This window comes from Schistocerca serialis, chromosome 5 (assembly GCF_023864345.2).
Source record: "Schistocerca serialis cubense isolate TAMUIC-IGC-003099 chromosome 5, iqSchSeri2.2, whole genome shotgun sequence".
In the NCBI taxonomy this organism is placed as follows: Eukaryota; Metazoa; Arthropoda; class Insecta; order Orthoptera; family Acrididae; genus Schistocerca; species Schistocerca serialis.
Window position 1 is genome coordinate 653587474 of NC_064642.1, and position 19539 is coordinate 653607012.

The window sequence follows — 19539 nt, forward strand, 5'->3', positions numbered from 1 at the left end:
TAACGATATCGCCGGCCGGGGTGCTCAGAGCCATTTGAACCATTTTTGATAACGATATCCACATACACAGATGACTACAGTATCGTGTACAGAAGGTACAAAAGGGCAGTGTGTTGGCGATTCATGTTTCCGACGTGATTATGGTAACACGAGAGGAAGCAACAGGCTGTGAACACGAAATCATGGTTGGAGCTGGATGTGTGGGACATCAGATCATTAGGAAATTCACGAGGCAGGATTCAAACCTGCGACCGCAGCGGTCACGCGGTTCCAGACTGTAGCACCTAGAGCCGCTCGGATACCCCGGCCGGCGGTTACGGATCATTGGTACAATAACTGTTTACTTCATTTTTTCTGAGAAAATATCTTGCTAAGAAACGGTAAATTTCATTTGTGTTTTTACGTCGCAGTCTTGATGTTTCACTAGCGTCGTTGAAAAGGTGCTCGTATTATAATTACCTTCCTCAGCTGTGTAGTTTACAGATTCTTGGCTAAAAAAATATTTGAAGCAGTCATTTACAGTAGATGAATCATCTAAATTGACAATTTTGTATCCGGAACAAATTGTATAGAAATTATACGCTTTGGGGTCGAAATCACTCTCTCCATTTGCAGTCATTTGTTTTGTGTCTTTTAGCAAATTTATCGGGCATTCTCAGGCTCTTCTTCAAAATCGGAGGAAGAAGCGATTGTAACATCAAAATGTGGATCTGTATTTACTGATTCAGCGTTTGCTGTTACACTAATATTTTGAATATCCGCATCGAATCACTACCTGTCCAACCACAATCAGCTGGACTGCGCGTTATGCAGCCGCGTCGCTTTCGATTTAGAAGACTCAGTAGCTGATATTCTGTAAACAGGTGGTAATGTCGAGTCATTATACTCGATTACACGGAAAGCTCAGCACAAAATCCGACCCCTGACGGGAAATAGACCTTATACGTATCTGTAGGATTGCAGCATGGAACCACTGTAAATATTTTTCATAGCAAGATCATTGATCGAGTTAACTTATATATGCGTCTGGGACAGTTGAAGGGTTAATCTAAAATTGTTCATTTGCCTAACTATCTGGTTAAAAATCCAAAGACGTTTTGCTATCTGTAAAATCGGAACTGACATCGATATCATATAATCAGTGACCGAACTGGCTCCGAAACAGAACACGGCAGAGAGGACGCCGAAACTTCGAATTCGATCTTCCGAAATTCATAGTAGAATACTGGAACGTATTACTACTTTCAACTATCGCACAATCTCCTACATGGTAGTTATTGAAGTAAGTGATCGAGAAATAGAAGAGCAACTGAAACTGCTCACTATTGGGAAAGTATCTGGCCTGAAAAGTATCTGGCCTGACCGAGATCCCTGCGAGATTCTACAGACTCCATACGAAAAGACTTGCGCTTCTTCTAGCAGGATTTTACTGTGTATCACTAGAGAATAGAAGGAAATTTTGAAAAATTATCAGGTTATTCCCATTATCGAGAAGAGTCGTTTAACAGCTGCACCTAATTATAGTCATATATTGGTGACGCCAATCTGTTGTAAATCTATTGAACACATTTTATGTTTCCGATTTATGAAGATTTTGAAGAATGAGAATCTCCTGAACAAAAATCATTAAGGGTTCCACAGATAAATATTTGGCAAAACGTAGCCTAGTCTATTAGTCTATGAAATCCAGAGCATCCTAGACAAAGCCGACGAGTGAACAAAATTTGAGCTTACCAAGCATCGGGCCAGACCAGATTTATGACTGGATCCGTGACTTCATTGTGGATAGAACTTAAGGCGTCATTCTTAAGAGGACAAAACCTACAGACGTACAGGAAATTTCGGCAGTATGGAATGGCAGTGCCCTGTGGAGTGCAGGTGTGGATAAACTCTTTTTCTTTCTTTTTTTCATGTTACTCGTTGACTTCTTAACATTGATGCCTTCACAGCCTTACAAATTTAGTATTTAATTTTGTGAAAAGTTTCTTTCTGTTATTTCCAATTCTTTGATATTGTTTCTTTGTATTTTCTTTGTTATTCCTATAACGAATGCTGTTGCTGTCATCTTTTCACAGACGTAAGGTATTATTTGTTCTCATTAATTCGGTAAGGTTTTCTGAGTAAGATAAACTTTCACTTCTCCATTACTTGTTTATTTTCTGTATATTTTGAGAGAGCTCCTTGTCACATCTGTATCTTTGACTGCACTCATAATTTTCCTAATTACTCGTCTTTCAGATATATTCTATCCAACTTATAGTTCACTGTTAAGCATTTACCACTGAGGTAATACACTTCTAGCCATTAAAATTGCTACACCACGAAGATGACGTGCTACAGACGTCCAAATTAACCGACAGGAAGTAGATGCTGTGATATGCAAATGATTAGCTTTTCAGAGCATTCACACAAGGTTGGCGCCGGTGGCGACACGTACAACGTACTGACATGAGAAAAGTTTTCAACCGATTTCTCATACACCAACTGCAGTTGACCGGCGTTGCCTGATGAAACGTTGTTGTGATGGCTCGTGTAAGGAGGAGAAATGCGTACCATCACGTTTCCGACTTTCATAAAGGTCGGATTGTAACCTATCGCGATTGCGGTTTATCGTATCGCGACATTGCTCCTCGCGTTGGTCGAAATCCAATGACTGTTAGCAGAATATGGAATCGGTGGGTCCAGGAGGGTAATACGGAACTCCGTCTGGATCCCAACGGCCTCTAGGCAGTCTAGATGACAGGCATCTTATCCGCATGGCTGTAACGGATCGTGCAACCACGTCTCGATCCCTGACAACAACCATCTGCACGAACAGTTCGACGACATTCGCAGCAGCATGGACTATCGACTCGGAGACCATGGCTGCGGTTACCCTTGACGCTGCATCACACACAGGAGCGCCAGCGATCGTGTACTCAACGACGAACCTGGGTGCACGAATAGCAAAACGTCATTTTCTCGGATGAATCCAGGTTCTGTTCACAGCATCATGATGGTCGCATCCGTGTTTGGCGACATCGCGGTGAACGCACATTCTCAGGATCTATGCATCCAAATTGAGTGAAAATGTAATCACATGTCAGTTGTAGTATAATATATTCGTCCAATGAATACCCGTTTATTATCTGCATTTCTTCTTGGACTAGCAATTTTAATGGCCGGTAGCGTACTTTTGAATTTCTAGAGATGAATTTCGTCTTTCAGATATTATTCCTCAAATCATATGTTATTTCCACTCAACCATCGTTTGCAGCTATTCCAAATTTTCTAGTCTATTCTGCTGCTGTGTTTCTCCTAGATATTTACATTTTATTATAACTGTTTGAGCTTCCTATATATTTTGTCGCATTATTTTGTATCTTTTTGCAAATTTTATTTCTCCTGTGTCCCTGATACAGTCCCTTCCTACTTTGTCTCCATTCTCAACCCCTTATGCACGCAACCGGCCTATTTTTAATTAGTTTCCTTCCACTTTTATCGCCAAATGTTACGTACCATCTGCATTATCGGACTCCGTATGCTCCAGTCTTATAAGAGGCCGAAATCTTTCCCCCAACCATAAATTAAATACAGTGATTTCACATAGACTGCAAAATTTCTGCCTCTACAATTTGAGCCATCTGTACGCTTTGTGGAATCCCTATACCTTCCTTCGTGCCGATTATCCACCACCTCTATAATCTCTTCCCACAGCTTGCACTCGCTATCCATGCTCGGTCCGTCAATGCCACTTAAATACCGGCTGCTAGCGCTCCCCACATGTTTCTGCACAATCAAACTCCCTTTAATCTCTAGTCTTTATTTTACTCTGCTTCCATATGAATATTCTGATATACCCATCATTTCGAAACAGGAAATAATAATTTTCGAAAGGAAGGCAGTACCTTGTATCTAAAAAATGCAGTTAGTATGACGTTCAAAACTAGAGTTCCAAGTGCTGCTATTATTCCATTATTACTTCAGAAGTCACATAGGTTTCTTAGTAAACATTACTACCGACAGGCTAATTTCTTTCTGTCCAGCGTTCCCCTAGGCTGTTGTATATGACTTCGAAGGTAAGCCCATTTTTCGGCTTCACCATGCCGCTGCACAGTGCGTACATCTTCCATCAGGGACCATTGACATAGCACAGAAGTTTATCCCATTAACCTATAACTAAAGAATGACTTTTTCTCTTCATTTTGAGTTAGTAGTGGCGTGATGTGGTCAGCCAAGAATTCCTCGTTTATTGCAAACTCTTCATCTCAAAGTAGCACTTGCACTCAGTTTCATTAATTAATTGTTGCATATATAGCAAATTTTGTCTTCTATAATTTTTACCCTCTACAGGTCCCTCTATTACCATGGTAAGTGTTTCTTGGTGTCTTAATGTTCGTCCTATCGTCCTGTTATTTCTTCGTATCAATTTTTTCCTCATATTCACCTTCTCGTCGACTCAGTAAAGAACCTAATCATTTCTTTTCAGCCCACTTAGTTATCAACATTGTTCTATAGCAATACGTCTCATACGCTTCAATTCTATCCCTTTTTCGGTTTCCCCATAGTCCATGCTTCACTTTTCACAAGCGTACATTCTCAGATATTTCGGTAATTAAGGTCGAAGTTAGTTTCTCGTAGACTTGGCCTTGCCTGAGCTGGTGCACCTTTTATTCGGTCGTTGTTTCGTCTGATATGTGTTGTTATGCTTCCAAGGTAGCACAATTCTTCACTTTGTCTACTTGGACCCCAATTTAGATGTTAAATTTCTAACTAACCTCCTGTATGCTGTTTTCATCTTTATTCGGTTTTCTATCAAGCCATAGGGTGTGCTGATAGGACAGTTCACACCGCTCCACGGATGCTGAAGTTTTCCCTCCCTTTCACGGAGATTCCACCTTCATCAGCGAGTCTTACTTTGATATCCTTTCCTTCTGAATTCTAATCCAATTTCTGAAAGCTTCTTTTACACTCGAAGACAAAAAAATGACTCATCATAAGGAAATATCCGAATGTGACGGAAATCTGTAGATGTATTCTACATTTAAAGAGAATTTCAGAAAAATTAGGTGATTCATTCAAAAGAGAAAGCTTCACTAAATGAGCAAGTAAATAACGCTTTATTCCACGTATGACCCTTAAACAAGCACTTACTTGGCTTGCCATCGATTTTTAGAGTTACTGGGTATCCTTCTGAAGGTTATAGTGCCGAGTTCTGTGCGACTGGAGCGATGGATCGTCAAAATCCCGAGTTGGAGGGTCCTGTCCATAAAGCTCTAAACGCTGTCAATTGGAGAAGGATCCGGCGGCTTTAATGTTCAGGGCAGGATTTTTCAAGCAGAAATACCAGCAGTAGAAACTCTCACCGTGTGTGTGTGTGTGTGTGTGTGTGTGTGTGTGTGTTTGTGTGTGTATGTGTTTTTTTAATCTTTATTCATCAAAACAATATTATACATAATAACCCACCACCTGAAACATTATTGGGTCCTCATTACATACAATGTACTGATTACCAAGAAGCATTTACTATTCTATTATCTACTTCATATTAGTATTAACTACACGGTGGAAAGCTAACTACCGTATGGGCAAGCCTACTATTCAACCTACTACATTATCTACTCTACTAAGCTACATCCTGCAGCGTTACAAGTGTGCCAGCAGAATACAAACCTACTATCTCCTGACAGTGCCCACCGAGCTAATCCCAGTGTGCGTGCCCCTGGCACTGGCCTGGCGTTAACTGGAAATCGCTGCAGGTCTTTCACAAGTATCCTAAGAACTATATTCTACTAATGAATTCTAACTACTAGGTCATAATTAGTGAGTAGTGTCTAAGTTGGGTAAGTTCACACCCTCTCCCTAATCCGGGACGTGGCGGATTCCAATCGTTGCGGCGGTCGGCCAGTCTGCGACCTGGCGGAAAATGATAGGTGTGTAATGTCGTTTTATTGCTCGTCAGTCACTCCCTTCGGTATTCACGCAGGACCTCTGGAAATTCATCTCTAGAAATTCAAAAGTACACTACTGGCCATTAGAATTTGCTACACCAAGATGAAATGCAGTTAATAAACGGGTATTCATTGGACGAATATATTATACTACAACTGACATGTGATTACATTTTCACCCAATTTGGATGCATAGATCCTGAGAAATTAGTACCCAGAACAACCATCTCTGGCCGTAATAACGGCCTTGATACGCCTGGGCATTGAGTCAAACAGAGCTTGGATGGCATGTACAGGTACAGCTGTCCATGCAGCTTCAACACGATACCACAGTTCATCAAGAGTAGTGACTGGCGTATTGTGACGAGCCAGTTGCTCGGCCACCATTGACCAGACGTTTTCAGTTGGTGAGAGATCTGGAGAATGTGCTGACCAGGGCAGCAGTCGAGCATTTTCTGTATCCAGAAAGGCCCGTACAGGATCTGCAACATGCGGTCGTGCATTATCCTGCTGAAATGTAGGGTTTCGCAGAGATCGAATGAAGGGTAGAGCCACGGGTCGTAACACATCTGAAATGTAACGTCCACTGTTCAAAGTGCCATCAGTCCGAACAAGAGGTGACCGATACGTGTAACTAATGGCACCCCATAGCATCACGCCGGGTGATACGTCAGTATGGCGATGACGAATACACGCTTCCAATGTGCGTTCACCGCGATGTCGCCAAACACGGATGCGACCATCATGATGCTGTAAGCCGGCCAGTGTGGCCGTGCGGTTCTAGGCCCTTCAGTCTGGAACCGCGTGACAGCTACGGTCGTAGGTTCGAATCCTGCCTCGGGCATGGATGTGTGTGATGTCCTTAGGTTAGTTAGGTTTAAGTAGTTCTAGGGGACTGATGACCACAGATGTTAGGTCCCATAGTGCTCAGAGCCATTTGAACCATTTGAACCATGATGCTGTAAACAGAACCTGGATTCATCCGAGAAAATGACGTTTTGCCATTCGTGCACCCAGGTTCGTCGTTGAGTACACGATCGCTGGCCCTCCTGTGTGTGATGCAGCGTCAAGGGTAACCGGAGCCATGGTCTCCGAGTTGATAGTCCATGCTGCTGCAAACGTCGTCGAACTGTTCGTGCAGATGGTTGTTGTCTTGCAAACGTCCCCATGTGTTGACTCAGGGAGCGAGACATGGTTACATTGTTATTTTGATATTCTTCCCGAAGAGCCTGCCTAATTAGGCCTTGTTCTTCGGTATCCTCTTCTTCCGTGTCGTTCTGGAGCAGGGACCAGAGGAGGACCTCGGCAGTTTCCTGCCTAGACTCTGTCATCTGGTTCCCATCCCTAACAGTTGAAAGTATCATTTTCCCTCACTATTTTGTATGGTGTGCCCCAGGGGTCAACAGCCAGTCGGCTTTGGACATATTTTTCCCTGCTTAGGAGTCTGATGTTTTTGAATTTTCTTTGGAATTCTTCCTCGGCGTCCCTGTAAATTTGCAGCCATTGTTGTTTCTCTTCCCAGACGACACTTCGCTGATGGTACCTCCTCGCCCTCCTGGCAGACTGACTCATCTGCCCTAGTTCAGCGGACAATGGTGATAGAGAGGCTGCCCTCCTTCTGGTTGGTACTGCTGCCTTCACCGCTCTAGTAAGGGCTCCAACTAGCTCTTCAGCATGCTTATCGACGTCTTCATCACAATCTGGCCATGTCGGGATGGCAAACTCTCTTGCTAGTCGCTCCCAGTTAATTTTGTTGTAGTTGAACTGAACTTCCCACCCTATGTCCCAGTGACAATCTCTGTCAGAAAGCGCGAAGGTGATTCGGTTACGATCACTAGTAGTGACTTGGTCTCTTACCATCCAGTTTTGCAGGTGGCCAGGAATATTAGGTATCACTAACGTTATGTCTATTTTTGTGCCTTCGCCTCCCCGGCCAGTATTGGTGGGGGGGGGGGGGGGGATTTCGAGCTCTGTTGGCAATGAGGTACTGCAGAGACATGATCGTTTTCTGCATTTTCTCCCCTCTTCCATCCCGAGTGCCACTGTGCCACAGGGGGGGATTTCGCATTTACGTCTGCCACCACTACTATCCTTCGACCTCGCAGCGCCATGGGTATTTGTACAAGTTGGTCGAGGTACACTTCTATATCATCACTATACTGGAAGTACATGTTCACCAGGTATGTGACTCCCATGGGCGTCTGGAGCTCAACGACAGTACAAGGATCAACTGAGAGATGCACAAGCACTGTGACTCTTAAGGCTTTGTTTATTATGATGATGGTGGCCTTTAGATCATTGCCAAAGCTTACTATTTGCCAGTTTACCCCAGCGAAAGCTATATTGCCCGCAGGAGAGTATGGTTCCTGTAGACAGAGTACGTGAAGACTCATCTCCTCCACCATCCTCCGGAGCTCCTGCATGACCAGTCTACTGTTATGTGCGTTCAGCCGCCCCAGTTGAATCGTGGCAGTCATGGAAAATACGTATGAATGTATATCCAGTCATATGATATCCTACCGTTAGCTAAGACAGCCTGATTGTAGATTTCATCAAGGTCAAATGTTTCGTTCCTTCTTTGAAATACCTTTTTGACGAGGTCACTCAGGGCGTCAAAGTCGGTGTGGAGATTCGTGGTCTTTAAGTGTATTCTGTCAACAGCCCCCATGGCCGAGAAGGTGACTTTACGTCCGTACTTATGCCCTACCCGCACTATGTGCCTTAGAGCTGTGGTCAGGACAGCCGGCTCCTCCAGATGGGATAATTGCAAAGCATATTCTAAATTGGGATAAATTCTTATGGGGTCAACCTCCAAGCGTTTGACCAAGGGCTGATCTGGGATAGGTATGGCATTCGTGCTGCTAACTGCATTCACTTTCACTGCTTCTTCAGGTGTGGAGCTACTTTTCATGGATATTAGTTGACCCATCGCAGCAGGGCACCTAACCTGGCAATCTCAGGTCCTGGGGAGAGGGGGCGGCCACCTGTTCCCATGGATCTGTCGGGACACACATGCCCATCATTCCCTTTCACCGCGTTTCGCCTTCTGCAACAAAAGTTAGGAATTGTTTGAATTTAACAGCCGTGGCCACATCCCTACGCCTTTCACCCAGGGACTTTCTTTTTGGCATCCTGCACATTGATATGGCTTCAGCCATAATCGGTTCTTGAAATCAGTCTTTTCTCCAACCTCCTGTAAGTTCGGCAATTTCTCCTTTTTAACGCAAGGAATGCAAATTCCGGATCTCATGCGGTTTTTCTTGACATGATCCTCTGCTCCACATCTGGAGCAAGCCAGCTTCCAATCACAATATCTGTGAATATTATCCAGGTCCCCACAGTTATGACAGGGGGGCACCACCAAGTAATCCCGCACGTTAACGGCATGGAATCAGACATAAATCCTGCCCATAGATGTGATCTTTTTCCACATAGATCCCGATACCTCCGCTACATGATGTACAACATCTCTCTCTCTCTCGGTCCTGTCCTAAATCTTAGTCTAAATTCGCTTTTGAATTCCTGATCAGCCATATCATCAAAATTTTGACTTTTAACTGTTTAACATAGTTCGTTGTGACCCACTGTGACAGGTACATCATACATAATCACAAGTAGGTTCCTCTTTTTGGGAGGTTCGCACTTAACTGCTTTACATAGCTTCCGGTTGTTCAGAATTTTTTCCTATCCTCTTCTGTAGCGACATCTACGATAACAACGTTCTTAGTTGCCTTTACCTTGTTTACCTTTTATTTTTTCCTTAATTGGATTGACCATTGTAGTGAAAATTTCCTGCACTTTCTTCGAGTCCTCACCAGGCAGAGGTCTTATGAAGACCGCCGTCTCCAGTTTCTGTGACACTTTCGCGATGGTCTCTTTCGTGGTTTGGGTCTTGGGTGCAGCCTGAGCCGCTACACCCGCCCATGACTTGATCAGATGTCTTCGTAGTCTATAATTCTCTCTTTGATGTTCTACAACTTGCCCCTCAAGCTTCGTGTGAGCAATAACCCAGGAGGCGAGTTCGTTTTTCATTGCCAATATCGCAGTTTTGAGAATCTCGCCATTTTTAACATTGAACTCCAATAACTGCGGGATTCTAGTATGCCTATCGCTAACACTCTCCTCGATCTGCTCCATATCCCCTGATGGGTTGGGAGCAGGAGGCATTGAGGCCCTCGCAGACGCACACAAGACGCTTGTCTCTTCGTCAGCCATGTTTAGACAAGCGAAAAAAAGGGGTTGGGAGCCCATCTCCAACCGCAGACCAGCTCCTCTGGCATGGGGCGGGGGGGGGGGGGGGAGGGAAACACTGCAGCTCACCCAACAAGCTCGTCCCTAGGTCAAGGGCACCCCTGAGCTACCGGGTTCAGTACACCATTGTCAACGTACTGATCCCCTTCAGTGGCCCCGTCATCGGCGATTTCACTCAGCGTTCACCGGCAAGTGCACCCCACACTCCGGAAAAGCGGATGCACTCCTCGACCTTAGCCGTCTACGTGCCCGAGCTTCCACCTAATGGCCAAGGACCCGCTCCTACTCAGGTGACGGGCCACTCACCCAATCGTTCGACGGTCTGGACCCAGCTAACCTGGCCCAGTTGATGTCACCACGTCCTGGGTTTGGCAGAAGACGCCCTGGTTACCCACGGGCGTGGCGAATCACTCTTGCCAACTCGTGCTGAGGTCCCACGCCGACAAACGAAGTCGCCAGCATGCAGAGCACTAGCTGGTCTGCGCTCTGCGCAAAGAGAGGGAGGGAAGAGGCAACTGCCCAGCGCAGAGGGGTCACACACAAAGTGAGCGACGTCCCCCTCAACCGAACACCCTCACTCAAACCTCCCCACAGGGATAGATCTTCGATCCCAGGACACAGCTCCCCTGTGCCACACACCCTTCGCTTTTGCCTTGTGTTTATGGCGTTTAACGTCCTACCTTGACTTGATTTTAACGTCCTTCTTTGACACACGACAACACTCACTGTTCCACAGCCCAGAGATGTTATGAGATTGTCACGATGTGATGGTCGTGTAGAATTAGAAGAGTTTGCAATCTTGGGTAAAACAATGAAATGATCCAACTGTATGATTCCGTGTGGGTTAGATACAACGAAACAGGAAACTGAACTCGAATCCCAGTCCAGCACCAAATTTATCAAGGTCTCAAGTTAAAATAAAATAACAGCCCTGCAACCTTAAATACCCATTGGCTCACTAAATAAAATAAAGTTTCCTATGTAAGGACGCTCACTGGAAAAAGAGTTTCTGTCTGCAGCCACTTCTATGGTCCATCTTAAACCGGCTCTGCCCCATTTGGTATTGAAGGGGTGTGATGTTTATAATGGAGCCTCTCAGGAACATAGCGACTAGGGCGGGGAAGAAGTCCAACGTTCACTCGCTCTACTTGCCGGGGGGCCTTGTCCGGGATGTAGAAGATGCTCTTCCGGCGACTATCGAGCGCGCGGGGTGCAACCAGCTGCAGACAGTTGCACATGTCGGCACCAACGAAGCCAGTCGTCGGGGTTCCGAGGACATCCTTAAGTCCTTTCGACGGCTGGCTAAATTGGCGAAGGCGGCCTCCTCTCTCGAGGAGTGGAAGCCTTGCTGACAATTTTCACCGGGGTCCTCTGATTAGGAGTCTAGTGGAGAATCTAAACCAGAGGTTACATCCACTCTGTGACGAAAATGGTTGTAGATTCCTCGAGCTACGCTATGGGGTAGATAGATCAGGGGTGCACTACACACAGGAAGCAGCTACTTGGTTAGCACAGTACTTGTGGCGTACACATGTTTTTTTTTTTTTTTTTTTTTTTGATTAAGTTCCTTCCCACGGAAAACAAACTATTTGCTTGAAAAATTACCAGTTCAGCATTTCATACGTTTTAAATATGCTAAATCTCATGTTAGTAAATTGTCGAAGGGTCTGTGACAAGATCCCCGAGTTACTCTCCGAAGTAAACGGTAGTAATGCCAATATTATATTAGGTACCGAAAGCTGGTTGAAAACAGACATAAATAGCAGTGAAATTTGGAACTCTGATTGGGCAATGTTTAGGAAGGATAGGACTGATGCTATGGGAGGTAGTGTATTCATTGCAGTTAAAAGCGGTTTCAACGCAGTTGAGATCGATACTGGGTCGGACTCTGAAATAGACTGGATAAACCTGTCAATCAGACAAGGAGTGACCATTGTATCAGAATATTTTTGTAGACCACCAGCATCCGCAACAAACGTCGCAGAAAGTTTCAGGGAAAGTCTTGAGTACACAGGAAATAAATATCCAAATTATCCATTAGTTACACGTGGAGACTTTAATCTGGCGTCCATTGACAGGGAAAATTACACTTTTATCACAGGGGGCAGAAGCAAAGTCACGTGTGAAGTTATTCTAGGAGCACTCTCAACATAAAACCTTGAGCAATTGGTTAGAAAACCAACCCGAGATGGGAACATACAACACATCTTGCAGACCAACACACCTGATCTTTTTGAGGAAGTTAATCTAGAAGAAGGTATTAACGACCATAATGTCGTTTCGGCTTCTATGTCAGTAGAAGTTGCAAAAAAAAAAAAATCAAAGGAACAACGCAGAGTTTTCTTGTTTGGGAAAGCAAATAAAAGTGTCATCAATGAATAAATTCATGGTCAGTTCCAAGCATTCACCGCGGGTCTCAAAGGTATTGACACCTTTGTTAGGAATTTAAAGGTATTGTCCACCACGTGCTAGAGAAATATGTGCCTAGCAAAAATAAATGGCAGGGAAAGGATCCACCTTGATTCAACAAACATATATGGAATTGCTGAGAAAGCAGAGAATTTTGCACAGTCGTTTTAAACGTATTCACTGCCCCGCTGACAAACAGAAACTACGGGAAATGAAAGCAGCTGTCAGAAGGTCTATCAGAGATTCTTTTAACGAATTTGAAAGCAAGGATTTTAATTTCAGATTCTAAAGATAACAGCAAAAAATTTTGGTCGTACGTAAAATCTACTGACGCTACAAATAATTCAATACCTTCTCTTGCTGACAGTACGGGTAATGTAACGGATAATGATAAACAGAAGGCCGACATTCTAAACCTAGCTTTCAATAACTCGTCTACGCTAGAGGACTGCAGCATGATTCCCTCATTCAATTGTCGAACAAACGCAAGGATGGCTGACGTAGTGTTCAGTGTATGTGGGATTGTAAAACAGTTAAGATCCTTGGACGCCAGGAAGGCATCTGGCCCAGATGGCATCCCCGTAAGATTATATGTTGACTATGCTACAAATATAGCACCATTCTTATCTATCATCTGTCAGAGATCATTGGAAGAGCGGGACGTTCCACAGGACTTGAAGAAGGCCCACGTCATAACAATCTATAAAAAGGGTAGAAAATCGGATGCACATAATTACCGCCAATTTCACTGACATCGATTTGTTGTAAAATCATGGAACATATTTTGTATTCAGACATAATGACCTTTCTAGACTCTGAGAAGTTCATCTGCAGAAACCAGCACCGTTTTGGGAAACAGCAGTCATGCGAGACACAGCTGGCCCTCTTTGTGCGTGATATACAACAGAACCTAGATACCGGCTCCCAGGTTAATGCCATATTCCTCGGCTTTCGAAAGGCGTTCGACCCAGTTCCGCACTGTCGCTTGCTCCAAACAGTGCGCGCTTACGTCTATCCGATGGCATATGCATTGGATAGAAAGTTTTCTAACAGACAGAGAATAGTATGTCGTCCTGGATGGGGAGACTTCGACAGAAACAAGTGTAACATCAAGTGAGCCTCAGGGCACCGTGATAGGTCCGGTGCTTTTTACGATTTACATAAACGATCTGGTTTATGGTATTTACAGTGGCGTTAGACTGTTTGCCGATGATGCTGTATAGTACAGGAAAGTAGTATCACACGAAAGTTGTGAACAAATCAATGAAGATTTGCAGAAAATAAAAGCGTGGTGTAATGACTGGCAGTTATCTCTGGATATTAGTAAGTGTAACCTACTGCGTATAACAAAGCGAAAATCCCCATTAATGTAGGAGTACAAAATAAATGCTCAGTCTTTGGAAGCGGTAACATCCGTCAAGTATCTGGGTGTGACTATCCGGAATGATTTCAAATAGAACGATCAGATTACACAAGTAACGGGTAAGGCGAACTCTAGATTTCGCTTTATTGGTAGAATCCTGAAGCGATGCAGTTTTTCAACAAAGGAAATTGCTTACAATAGTTTAGTTCGTCCAGTCTTATAGTATTGTTCGTCTGTATGGGACCTTTACCAGTTGGGTCTGATTCAAGAAATTGAGAAGGTTCAAAGAAGAGCGGCAAGTTTCGTGACTGGTACATTTAGCCATCGCGAGAGCGTTACAAATCTCATAGAAAGTTTGTAGTGGGACACACTTGCAGATAAACGACGAGCTAAATGGAAGGGGCTGCTCACTAAATTTCAAAATACGATCTTCGCCGACGATACGGGGCATATATTACACCACCAACTTTCAAATCGGGCAATGATCACCATTCACAGATAAGGGGGATTAGAGCTAGTAATGAGGCGTTCATACTGTCGTTTTTCCCTCGCGCGATCCGCGTGTGGAACAGAGGAGGGAAATATGATTTGGGCACGAATAGTGCCCTCCGCTTGGTGGCTAACGGGGTATGTATGTAGATATGTAGATGTAGATAAGCGGAACGACATGTTGAATATTTGATGAAAATGTGTCTATTCTCTTGCTCAAATCATTTACAAAACTTGAGGTGAGCTGTACGTGTTCTAGCTGTGTGTCATGCGACCGTGAATATCTTATCTTCATAAAAAGCCACGTAATTTCTCTTTAGTACACTGATCGTAATTAGACCGCAATAACTGTTCGTTACAAAATACGTTCGTGATTCGTCGGAGTAGAGAACCGATACCCAGTTGAATATTATTACACAGCGCAAAATTAGTATGTAAATAATAAGGGCACTTTTTCATGTGGATTACGCGCGCGCTTCAGTTGGGGATATTTCGGTTGGAGGTCACATGCCGTCAATTACATTATCTTATACCGTAATTTTTTGGAGTGTGACAGCCCGGTCAAATTCCACCAGCATATTTCAGACCCAGTAATTTGATGCAATTAAATGTGATTGCGGTGGACTGATTCATAGCATGCAGGAATTCCGCATTTAATTTTCAGGACCACCAAATTATTTTTTTCACTTCTCTTTTGTGGAGATTACCGATTTTGTATGCACGGAGATAATCTTGCTGATAGCAGAGAAATTTGCGTGGAACGCGTCAGGTATAGTATGAAACTACGCTCTCTGGTAAGAGCATGGCAGACATTCTCATCTATTACGGCCACAGTAACAACAGTCCTGTTCCTTAGTAGGTCCTTACGCGGCATATTTTAGAAGACATGTGGTTTGTTCCAGTCAACAAGAAGTAAATTAACTTTTCTTATTGAGACAAAGTAGCACCAAACTCATTTTAAGATGAACCTAGAAAAAATATAAGGAAATTCGAAGCTACCGATTTCAGAACGTATTCTTCTATTGCATCACTTTATACGATTTTGCAATGCCTTTGTCTTCTGAATTACGATGCATGTCTAAAGGAACAGACACTGCGGGGACTACAACTGTCGTGTAAGACATGAAATGTAATCGTAACGGAGAATTCGGACTGTCATCAGCTGTATAATAGAATGACGACAGTGAAACTTGGTGCCGGACCGAGACTCGAAACTGGATTTCCCGTTGCTCGTGAGCGGTCGCCTAACCATTTGGCTACCCAAGCACGACCAGACACAGATCTCCATCCGTCATCAACCACGTGTCCACAGCCTGTGCTCTTACATTCATTATGTATATTCCCTTGTAGGGTACAGATGCATGCATGTCCGAAGGAACTTTGCATCTTAATTCGGAATAACACAGGCATTGCAAAATCGTATTTATCCCACGACACCAGACAAGCCTCTTTGAAGAAAAATGTCTTCCCTTCTTCCTTGTACAGGAATGTACATAATGAATGAACGAGTACAGGTTGGGGACACATGGTTGACTACATATAGAAGTTCGAGTCTGCCAAATGGTAAGGCGACCGCTCGCGAGAAGCGGGGAATCCGGGTTCAAGTCCTGTTCCAGCACAAAGTTTCACTGTCGTCATTTCGTTATACAGCTGACGGTTACCCATATTCGCAGTTGCGAATGCATTTCACGTCATTATATGCAAAAGGCGACCCACTACGGCTTGGCACGTGTTAGTGCCTTCGCCCAGACGGTTTGTTTATAGTATGCAGTGGTATGCACACACCTACACCGTGAATTGGTCTGATATACGTGAAAAATTATATCAAATTCGCTGCAGTAGTTAACGAGGTCACCCTTCACACACAGATAGTGAAACTTCGTGGGGGACTTTGATCAATAATATGAGTCGACAAACCGGTCAAAGTACAATAAGTACTGACTACTACCAACTAGCAACATACGATTACTTTAATAGTCGATGAATATTTGTTTCTAAAGCTATTTGAATACTTTGCAAGGTACTTTATAGTGTATTGCGGAAGGCACTTTGTGCTACCATCTTTTCCTTTTCGTAGCGAATGGTGGTCGACCTTTGTTCTGTGAGTTCATTTACGTCCTGATACATCATCAGGACAATTAGTAAGACGGTATCAGAGAGTTAATGGTAACAAACTAACACAATTTCTCTGCTAACTGTAAGAACTCCATTCCTATAGACACAAAAAATTTCCCAGGTGCCTTGTATAGCCATCATCCACCTTCCTCAGAACAACTACTAGATTAGTTTTGCATTCTAATGATCATTAAGCAGAGAGTTAGCTAAATATATTTAAATGCAATGAAACGGAATTTAATTTTACATATTGAACAAACTTTTTACTTAAGCGTAAACATAAAGGCACCTTAATTAAGGTCACTGTATGAAAGTAAAGGAAACAAAAGAAAAATTTGGAGTAGGTATTAAAATCCATGGATAAGAAATAAAAACTTTAAGGTTCGCCGATGACATTGTAATTCTGTCAGAGACAGCAAAGGACTTGGAAGAGCAGTTGAACGGAATGGACAGTGTCTTGAAAGGAGGATATAAGATGAACATCAACAAAATCAAAACGAGGATTATGGAATGTAGTCGAATTAACTCGGGTGATGCTGAGAGAATTAGATTAGGAAATGAGACACTTAATGTAGTAAAGGAGTTTTGCTATTTGGGGAGCAAAATAAATGATAATGGTCGACGCAGAGAGGATATAAAATGTAGACTGGCAATGGCAAGGAAAGCGTTTCTGAAGAAGAGAAATTTGTTAGCATCGAGTATAGATTTAAGAGTCAGGAAGTCGTTTCTGAAAGTATTTGTATGGAGTGTAGCCATGTATGGAAGTGAAACATGGACGATAACTAGTTTGGACAAGAAGAGAATAGAAGCTTTCGATATGTGGTGCTACAGAAGAATGCTGAAGATTAGATGGGTAGATCACATAACTAATGAGGAGGTACTAAATAGGATTGGGGAGATGAGGAGTTTGTGGCACAACTTGACTAGAAGAAGGGATCGGTTGGTAGGACATGTTCTGAGGCATCAAGGAATCACCAATTTGGTATTGGAGGGCAGCGTGGAGGGTAAAAATTGTAGAGGGGGACCTAGAGATGAATACACTAAGCAGATTCAGATGGATGTAGGCTGCAATACGTACTGGGATATGAAGAAGCTTGCACGGGATAGAGTAGCATGGAGAGCTGCATCAAACCAGTCTCAGGACTGAAGACCACAACAACAACGGTATGAATTACTTTAAAATATTCATACATCTCACAAAAATGTATATCTGTATACAGGGTGTTACAAAAAGGTACGGCCAAACTTTCAGGAAACATTCCTCACCCACAAATAAAGAAAAGATGTTATGTGGACATATGTCCGGAAACGCTTAATTTCCGTGTTAGAGCTCATTTTAGTTTCGTTCTTCCACCTACGCTCAATGTAGCACGTTATTATGATTTCATACGGTACACTGTACCTGTGCTGCTAGAACATGTGCCTTTACAAGTACGACACAGCATCTGGTTCATGCACGATGGAGCTCCTGCACATTTCAGTCGAAGTGTTCGTACGCTTCTCAACAACAGATTCGGTGACTGATGGATTGGTAGAGGCGGACCAATTCCATGGCCTCCACGCTCTCCTGACCGCAACCCTCTTGACTTTCATTTATGGGGCCATTTGAAAGCTCTTGTCTAAGCAACCCCGGTATCAAATGTAGAGATTCTTCGTGCTCGTATTGTGGACGGCTGTGATACAATACCCCATTCTCCACGGCTGCATCAGCGCATCATGGATTCCATGCGACGGAGGGTGGATGCATGTATCCTCGCTAACGGAGGACATGTTGTACATTTCCTGTAACAAAGTGTTTGAAGTCACGCTGGTGCGTTCTATTTCTGTGTGTTTCCATTCCATGATTAATGTGATTTGAAGAGAAGTAATAAAATGAGCTCTATGGAAAGTAAGCGTTTCCGGACACATGTCCACATAACATATTTTCTTTCTTTGTGTGTGAGGAATGTTTCCTGAAAGTTTAGCCGCACCCTTTTGTAACACCCTGTATATGGATGTTGTATGTACGAGGGCGTGGTGGAAAGTAATGCCACCGAATATTTTATGTGAAAACTCTTTACGCATTTTGAATGAAACCACCTGTATTAGCTTCCCCCATCTTTATTATTCGTATCAACATATTTGCAGCCTTCTGGCGCTAGTGGGCTCCGTATTGTAGCGTGTAACATGGCGAGGTATAGCATCACTGTGTCGGTGCGTGAGAATCAGCGTGCTGAATTCCAAGGGTTGGTCCATACACAGAGCACCACCTATCTTGCAGCATGACAGAGCTAGACCACACAGGAGAGCGGCCAGATCTGCAACAATCCGACGCACTGGGTTCACTGTCAGTAATTATCCTCCACACGGTTTCGACTTGGCCTCATCCGATTTGCTTGTGTTCCCAAAACTTAAAGAAGACTTTCGAGGCCGTTACTTTGATAGTGGTGAAGCGGCGCAAGCGTAGGTGAGAACGTGGATCCGTCAACATAGTTATCCATTCTACAATGTAGTTATAAGAAAATTGGTCTCCCTTTGGGAGAAGTGTGTTTCTCGCCAAGGCGACTGTTGAGAAGAAATATGTAAACATGAAGAAATAGGCTGTAGAATGTTAACAACTTTTGTTTTATTTAAAGGGTTTAAGAGTTTTCACATAAACAGTTCGGAAACATTGCTTTTCAGCAGGCCCTCCTATGTATGTACCACATCTCTTCCTAATCCACTAGACTGATTTCAAACAAAGGTAGTCACATATCACTTGCTGTGTGGAAAGAATCGTTGTGGGGGTAAAGACCATCCACCTACCAAAGAAGTTGGGCTGTGGGTGAAAAAGTGGTGTTGCCCACTATGTCCGAAAACCCAGACTTATTTCATCAAGTATTTGAGAATTACAGCACTTAATGACTTGCAAGAAACCTTACCCATAACTTCAGATCTGTAGCAACTTTTTCTCGCTGACAACCACCACCAAATGATTAAAGGATAAAAAAATTCTCCTTCCAT